We start from the raw sequence: 8,584 nt of genomic DNA on the forward strand, positions 1-8,584 counted from the left end.
GACTGCGACACTGGATGAGTTGTTTGCCCTTTCTGTGCCTTATCTCCTAAGAGTGCCAAAAATGGAGAGACTGCTCACAACAGAACAAAGTCATAGATTTTCAGAGATTCACATATGAGGCTCCATGTGATCAAGAAACGTGCCTATTCTAAACTTTGCATCTCCCCAAGTATCTAGCACAGGACTCTAGCGTAATGCTAAATGTTTGTTGATTTGATTTCTACATGTGTATGTATTATCTTTAATTAATCATGCAATCAACAAATATTTATAGAGTTTCTGCTAGGTACCAGGCATGGTGCTAGATGCTAGGGATTCGAATATAAAGAATGAAAGTGTGTATTATTAAAAAAAACCAAGATAATTAAATGCAATTGACTTAAGAAAGAAGTGTACTAACATTTTAGGACCAAGAAAGGCTTTGACTAGAAGGTTGCTCTAGAATAGTGTCTTGAAGGAAGAGAGGAAGACTATTTACTGTATTTATCTTCTCTACTCCATCAGTTCCAGTAGGGGAAGGATAATGTCTTATTTGACTTTCTATCTATCAACTTTCCCATCATGCCTTGCACAGTGCTTCATACACAGCAGGAGCTGAGGAGATCTAGGTTAGAGTTGAAGCTTCGATACAGTGAGAGATTAGACAAATTGCTTCATCCTGAAAACCAGTTGTCTCTTTCAAATGTACACAAATGCACAGTTTGAATGTACACACAATGTTATGTATTGTATTTATGTACACAAAATGTACATAAATGTACATGTCTTACCTGTCTAAAGATGGGGAGTTGATGAATTCTTGAGGCTCTTTTTAGCTCATAGTGCTATGATTCTATGAAACTATTCTTTGCATGCTTGATTCTACAATAAGTACTACAAGTATCTCTGACTTCCTGCTTGGTTCAAGAACTGTCTACTCAGTGGTCCGGAGTAAGACATAGCAAGCTTTTGAAATTGGAGCACATTCATACAATAGACTGTCTGTAATTTCCACATAGGAATGAATGAATTCTGTGCAAATAAATCTCAGGCAACTTTAAAGTTTAAATTATTATTCCTAAGTTGGAAGGTGTGATTGTCTTAACTTCTTTCTGTACAGCTCTTATTTTTTGATTACCTTGAATATTCATGTTGAAAGTTTGCAGAATGAATAAGGAATGAAAAAGCATTTATTAAACAATTACTGTGTGCAAAGCACTGTGCTAAGCTCTGGAAATACAAATAGAAAAGACTGCTTTCCAGAAGCTCACCTTCAAATGGGACATGCAACATATACAGAAGTCACCTACAAGTCAGATGGAAAGGTCCCAACGGTCCTGGGGGAACAGGGGCAAAGCAGATGGCAAAGCATCTTCTTCAGTTCATTTAATCTGTTTCTGATGCTGAACCATTTGTCAGTGCCAGGGACGTTAGTGTTGGCTACTTTGCCCCCAAGTCTTCAGCAGTTGCCAGGTTACTTCCCCACAGAGGTTACTTCCTGGCCTGATAACTACAGGCCTGGCCCAGGTTGGATACAGGACCAGTGGGCCTATAGAGCACTTCTATTCCCTGGTCTCTTGGGCCTGCAACCCCCATGGTGGCAGATGGTCAACAACTGGTGGTAGTGGTGGTATGGACCTCCACAAAAGTTGCTCCCTACAATGACAGCTGGAGGGGCCATGCTAGAAGCAGGACTGGTGGTCTGGGGACACTGCTCTTCTCCAGGCTCTTGGGTTCAGGGGCTTGGTATGTCTCCATCCATGTCTGAGGAGAAGTGGTTAAAGTCTTGGAAGCGCTATGACTTACTGGACAGTGTTGTGTCCTATATCTTCCCTCATGGTGTCATGCTGCTTTGGAAGAGGAGGAGACTAGATATCCAGGAAAAAGGTGAGAAGAATATTATCAGCCCCCAGAAATTCTCTGGACCACATCATTTTATTTTGGAACCCAGTTAGAAATATTTACCTAAAACATGCAAGACAGATGACTACAGAACCATGTCTTAAAAATCTCTAGGCAGGATTCTATGCGGAATTTCATATTACATGGACCCAGAAATAAAAGAAGTTAATTAATTAAAGCATAAGTAAATAAAGACTAGGAGAGGGGAATGGGATTGTATACAACTCTCATGTTCTGACAAATCATAAGGAAATAGAATGTATGAGCCTTTAGAACAGCAATGGTTTCATATTTTGTCTTTGTATTCTGAATGCCCAACATATTACAGGTACTTAATAAATGCTTATTAATTGGGTGATTGAATCATAAAATATCCAGCTGTAAGGGATCTTTAAAAAAAACCAGCAGCAACACATGGCCTAACCCCATCATTTTACAAATGAAGAAAGTGAGGCTTAGAGCCATCAAATGACTTACTTGCCCAAGATCACACAGATAGTAGCAGAATCAGTAGCTCAATTCGGGTCTGTGGTCCTAAGTCTGCGTTTGGCTCTGCCATCCCAGGGTCTTTTTGTCTAAGGCCATGTTCTTTTGTTATTTCTCTTCCTCTTCGTTCTTCTCTTTTAATAAATCTTCAGTTTCCTTTTAGTAACTTCTGTCAGTGTTCTACTGAACTATCAGGAAGGAGGTGGTTCCAGATTCTTAGATTACCTCCCCTAAATCTTTTATTTGGTTACATCTTTAGTGTGCAGGGAGAATAATTGGTTGATTGCTTTCTTCCTTGGCAGTGACCCTTCACGTACCTTAAGACAATCAAATTAAGTTACTTCTTCACCAATAGAAATAACCCAGGCTCCTCTAAACTTTTTTCATAGGTAGGGATGGAAATTAAGGCCAAGGCAGAACATAGCCCTTAAGAGCCACTGGTCCTACTCTCTTGCAAACCATTCTTCAGAATATGAACCATTGAACATAGTCAGGGGTCCCTGAGTAAATAATTTCCTAAAGACCCTAACATTTCCATTTTCTAAACTTGTAACAATGTGGCCTGCAGTTCTCTAAACGTTCTCCAGTGTCTCTGATTTTCTCTTATATCTTAGAGTTCCAAAGTCGATTAAATTCTAAGAGCCTTATATAGTGTGTCATTCTATCCTAATATTTTTTTTATTATGAATACTAAGGCAGGTCTAAGTAAAAGGAATAAAGCTTTATTGTCTTCAAATGAAATGCTTCGCACAGTGTTTGGCACATGGTAGGCACATGGTTAGCATATAAATGCTTCTTCCTTTTCTCTTCCCTCTTCCTTCCCTTCATATTAAAGTGCCTTCAGAAGTGAGATTGAGAAAAATAATAGCTAACATTTATATAGAACTTTAAAGTTTGCAAAGTGCTTTACAAATATTATCCCATTTTATCATCACAACTACCCAGGGAAGGAGGTGCTATTATTATCCCCATTTTACATATCAAGAAACTAAGGTGGGGCAGCTAGGTGGCGCAGTGGATAGAGCACCGGCCCTGAAGTCAAGAGGACCTGAGTTCAAATCCAGCCTCAGACCAAACACTTGACACTTTCTAGCTGTGTGACCCTGGGCAAGTCACTTAACCCCCAATTGCCTAAAAAGAAAAAAAAAGAAAAGAAACTAAGGCAGACAGAGGTTAAGTGACTTGCCCAGGGTCACACAGCTAGTAAGAGTATAAGGCAGGATTTGAGCTCAGATTGTCCTGACACTATACCCATTTCACCACATAGCTGCCTTTACACAATAGGCTGGACCATACCCACCTTGGTGCTTCATAAGGAAAAAATTTAATAGTTAGAAAGCACTCTGAAAGTACTGAATATTATGAAGTAATTTAAATTGCAACACAATTATGATTTTTCCAGTTTACAACCACATTTTACTATCTTGAAATGCTTTAGCTCGAATTCAACAGACTGACCTCATTCCATCACCAACATAACAATATAATAATTGTATAGATTTATGGTTTCTTTTGGAGGCCATATTTTTAGTTTTATTCAAGATGTTTTCTTTTCTCAGCAGAAAGCCCCTTTCCAGGAAGGGACTCTACATCTAGAACAAGAATCCCCTTGGGGCCTGAGGGTTCAAATAAACGATTACTTAACCAAAAATATACTCAGTGACCCCCAGGGATATCACATCCTGGCCCACTTACTTGACTTCCTTTGACTTACTTGAAAATCATACCAAATCACTTTTTTTTTTCATCTGGGTCTTTGATTTCATTGACACAGCTCTGTCAGTAAATACTAATCTTAAAAGTTGCCTGGGACCTTGAGAGCTTAAGTAAATCATCTATGATCACACAGCTAGTGTGTCAGAGACACAACCAACTTGAAACTGGTCCTCCATCTATCACACCCTGATACTGTTGAGACAACAATACTATAGCAGTGGTGATGGGGTGAAGTAAGTGGTCTTATTTCAGTTTGATTGTTCTGTAATTCTATGACATTGGAATCCAAAAGGCATCATGCTATGGTGTAAAGAGCACTGGACTTGAGTCAGAGTACCTGCGCATGAATGTTCTGACTGATACTTACCGGTTGTCATTTATCAGAAAGGAGATAAATGCCAGAAGTTTATGCAGCCTGGTGAAATATGCGAGATCATACCCAATTCATTCAGCTCCAGTGCAGCTGATCCCAGAATAAATAATTATCTTTAGGGAATCACTCCTATATACCCTCAACTACAAAATTACTAAGCTTCCCAATGATTGAGGGACTGCTTCTCCAGGGTATAGGTTTTCCAGGCCCTGTGTTTCTTCTGTATCTTGCTTTGTGATTATTTCAGTGACTTAATTTTTTGTTTTGTGTGTTGAATTGTTTCAGTTGTGTCCGACTCTTTGTGATCCCATTTGGGGCTTTCTTGACAAAGATGTTGGAGTGGTTTGCCATTTTCCTCTCCAGCTTATTTTACAGATGAGGAACTGAGGCAGACAGAGTTAAGTGACTTACCCAGAATTGAACTCAGGTCCTCCTAATCCCAAGTCCAGCACTCTATCCACTGTGCCACCTAGCTGCCCCTGTGTGACCTATACACCTTCATCTGTAGACAGATAGAGACTGGAAGAAGAGATGACTCTCAAAAGAGTCATTTTGGGGCATTTCTTAACATCTATACTGCCAAGGAATAAGGTCACTATAATTAAGATCTGCATTATCTGTGTATTTTCATCTACATTATCCCAGTTCCTATACTCATAGATAACTGAGAATTGTTTGCAATGGTGGTAATGGGAAGGGTCTTGGAGTTGTTAGAAAACCTGAGTCCTCACCTTGGGAAAGTCACAACCTCTTTAAGCCTCAGTTTCCTGAAAATAAATAAATTTTCCTGGAAATAAACATGTATAAGCTCCTTCCTAAGTTCCTGTGATGAAAGTATTTGGTAATTCATAAAGCAAAATTTAAATGGGAGCTATCCTTGCTATGATACTTTAAAAGTTCATAATAATAAGCGCTAATTAAATCTTAATCCAGGAAAAAAGGAGTGATTGTTTTAACATACTATTCCCTTGTCAGACCACATTTGGAATATTATACTCAGTTCTTGCACCTCAATTTCAAAAAGGCGCTGATAGGTTGGAGAGTTTCCAGAGGACAGCAACCAGAATGGTCAAGGGCCTTAAGTCATGTGATGATCCGTTGAAGCAACCAGAGTTGTTCAACCTGGATTAAAAAAGCCTGGAAGGGGGGGGGCAACTAGGTGGCCAGTGGATAGCGCACTAACCCTGGAGTCAGGAGGACCAGAGTTCAAATTCGGCCTCAGGCACATACCACTCAGTAGCTGTGAGACTCTGGGCAAGTCACTTAACCCTAATTGCCTCACCAAAACAAATAAACAAACAAAAAAGCCAACAAGGGGGTCAACGGGAGGATAAGACAACAATTCTTCAAACACTGGAGGATGAGATAACTATCTTCCAGAATTTGAAGACCTGTTATGAAGAAAAAAGATTAGGCTTGTTCTTTGTGGCCCCAGAGAGCAATAGGTAGTTTACAAAAAGGCAAATTTAGGTTAGATGTAAGGAAAAACTTCTTAACAATTAGAACTATCCTAAAGTGTAATGGGCAATTTCAGGAAATAATAGATTCCCTTTCACTGAAAATCTGCTAGTAGAGAGCAGATGACCATTTGACAGGTATGGTGGAATGGTTATACTTTCTTCCATATGACTTGGACAAGATAGCCACCAAAGTCCCTTCCAACACTGAAATTCTGTTTCTGTGAATTCCTGGTTCTTCTATTTCTATCATCTTGGGATTTTCTTTGGGTGGGAGTGATAGTATCAACATGCTGTCCAAATATTTCATCTAACATCTTGTTTCTACGGGGACTTCCAGGTTTCCCCTAGTTCTTGTTAATACTAATTGTGCATTAGTGGACAATTAATATTTAGGTTCATGCTGCCACCTGTTGGCCTTAATGGAAATAACATTTCCATTGAAGATGTAAACATTAAGGAAAGAAAATCAGGAGTGAAAACTTCCGGTGCTAAAAGCTGATCCAGTTTGAAAAAAAAAAAAAAAAGAGGGAGGGGTGTGACATGTCATTCCCTTAGTCAAGAAGCTCCAGTGACTTCTTGCATCTAGAATCAAATATAAATTTCTCTTTTGGGCATTTAAATGCCATCACAATGTGGCCCCAACATACCCTTTTGTTATCCGCAGCTTAACTGTACATGATTCTCCTTCACCCGTAAAGCTTCCAGTTAGACTCTATTTGGTGTGACATTCACCATACCTGACCTGGGACTATAAAAGGGAATGAATTAAACTGTTTATTAATGAATCAACTAAGCTAAAAATGAAAGGAGCCATGATGAGCAGTCAGGAGTCTGGTAGTCAGTCAATAGGAAAGAAAAACAATCTATAGAGTTAAGGCTAGAGACAGAAGAAAGAAACACCAATCCTTTGGAAGGAGAATGTCAAAAGTTACCAAGAGATGGCACTTCTTTTTTTTTTTTTAATAGTTGCAATCAATTTATTAAAAGAGATGATTGGTTAGGCATCTGCAATGGTGACTTCAACTTCTACACCTGGTTCAGTGCTGATAGAAGTGATCTGTTTAACAATTTCAGAAGGACTGTGCAAATCAATAAGGCGTTTGTGGATTCTCATGTGGAACCGATCCCAAGTCTTTGAACCTTCACAGCAAGGAGTTTTTCTAGTTGTGATTCGAAGTGTCTTAGTGGGCATTCGAACAGGTCCCTTCACTGCCATGTTCTTTTCTTTGTCTCCTCTAATTAGGTCAGCACACACTTTCTCGAGGGACTTCACATTGCAGCTGGTGAGGGTGATCTGGATCCGGTGAATGGCCACTTCGGGCTCCACGAGGGTCTTGCCGGTGTCTGTGAGTGCCATGGCAGTGGAGCGGCTTCCTGACCGACTTATTCCTCGGTGAGAACGAACAGCGGTGAGTCAGGAGGAGGAGAGGCACGACTGCCGGCTCCAGGTGGCTGCAGCCGAGAGACCCTCACCAAAGAGGGAGATGGCACTTCTTAATTGAATCAAACCATCAGAGGTGTAAAAAAGTTCTAAATGTATCAATTGAATTAATCGAACACTTTGACTAAGTCTGAAAAGTCCTTGATTAATTTAGATATCTTTGAAATCCATTGGATGAACTTTAGTGAGGACAGGAAGAGTGTTTAGAATCATTGAGGAAAGTTGGTTGTACCCTTAGGTTTGTTTATAAAATATTGAAGCATTTTGGAACAGAGGAATTTGAGCTTCTAGCAGTTTAGGGTGGAAGTCTTTTAGCCAAGCCCCCAAGAATGGCTCGGAGGTAGGGGGTCGGGAAGGTAGGCCTCCCCTTTCAAATTCAGCCTTTCCCCCCAAGTCTCCCTTCTGTCTTGGTTAGAGGAGGACCTTGTGGGCTCTGAAGGGTCCAGAGGATTTGGACTCTTAAATACCACTTTAGTATGTACTCCTTTTCAAAGCTAATTGTTAATTGACTAATTGTTATCAACTGCTAATCAAGGGAGGAAGTGGGGGAGGGGATTCTTGAGCCTAAATAGTATTAGAAAAAATTACACCCACCTCGCACCTCTTCAGAGGTATCACTAGATTCGGAGGGGAGGTGAAGCACTAAGATCTAGGGACCAGAACTTTCAGAGGGAGCAGGGGTGGGAAACCTGCAGCCTCGAAGCTACATGTGGCCTTCTAGGTCCTCAGGTGCGACCTTTTGACTGAGTCCAAGTTTTATAGAACAAGTCCTTTTATTAAGGGGATTTATTTTGTGAAATTTGGATTCTAAGGGTCGCACTTGAGGACCTAGCGGGCCACACGTGGCCTCAAGGTCGAAGGTTCCCTATTCCTGCTCTAGAGCATGTGCCACATCTTCCATATCTAACTCAAGTCCCACCTCTTCTGGGAGACCTTTTTATGAGACGCTATATAACTACCAAGGGTGGGGAACCTTCCGCCTGGAGGAAGCTGCATAGAAAGAGAATAGTCCTAGGATTTAGGAGATGTGGGCTTTCCCATTAAGGTGTTTCTGTCTTTGGGCTTGTTGTTCAAACTTTCTGTGATTGTGTCTTCAACCAGGCTTTGACACTTAGAAATAAGAGTTGACATTTACATAAGCTTTAAAGTTGCCAAGTACTTGACTTACAATATCTCTTTTAATCCTCACAACAATCCTTTGATGTCAGTCTGACAGGTGTTATAATC

The 8,584-nt window shown here is 40.3% G+C and overlaps 1 pseudogene; it reads right to left on the reverse strand.

The window, feature by feature from the left end:
* Positions 1–6,872: 6,872 nt before the first annotated feature.
* On the reverse strand, positions 6,873–7,331 carry LOC114037256 (annotated as a pseudogene).
* Between the last annotated feature and the right edge of the window lie 1,253 nt (positions 7,332–8,584).

Source organism: Vombatus ursinus, unplaced genomic scaffold (genome assembly GCF_900497805.2).
Source record: "Vombatus ursinus unplaced genomic scaffold, bare-nosed wombat genome assembly UNPS02010284.1, whole genome shotgun sequence".
In the NCBI taxonomy this organism is placed as follows: domain Eukaryota; kingdom Metazoa; phylum Chordata; class Mammalia; order Diprotodontia; family Vombatidae; genus Vombatus; species Vombatus ursinus.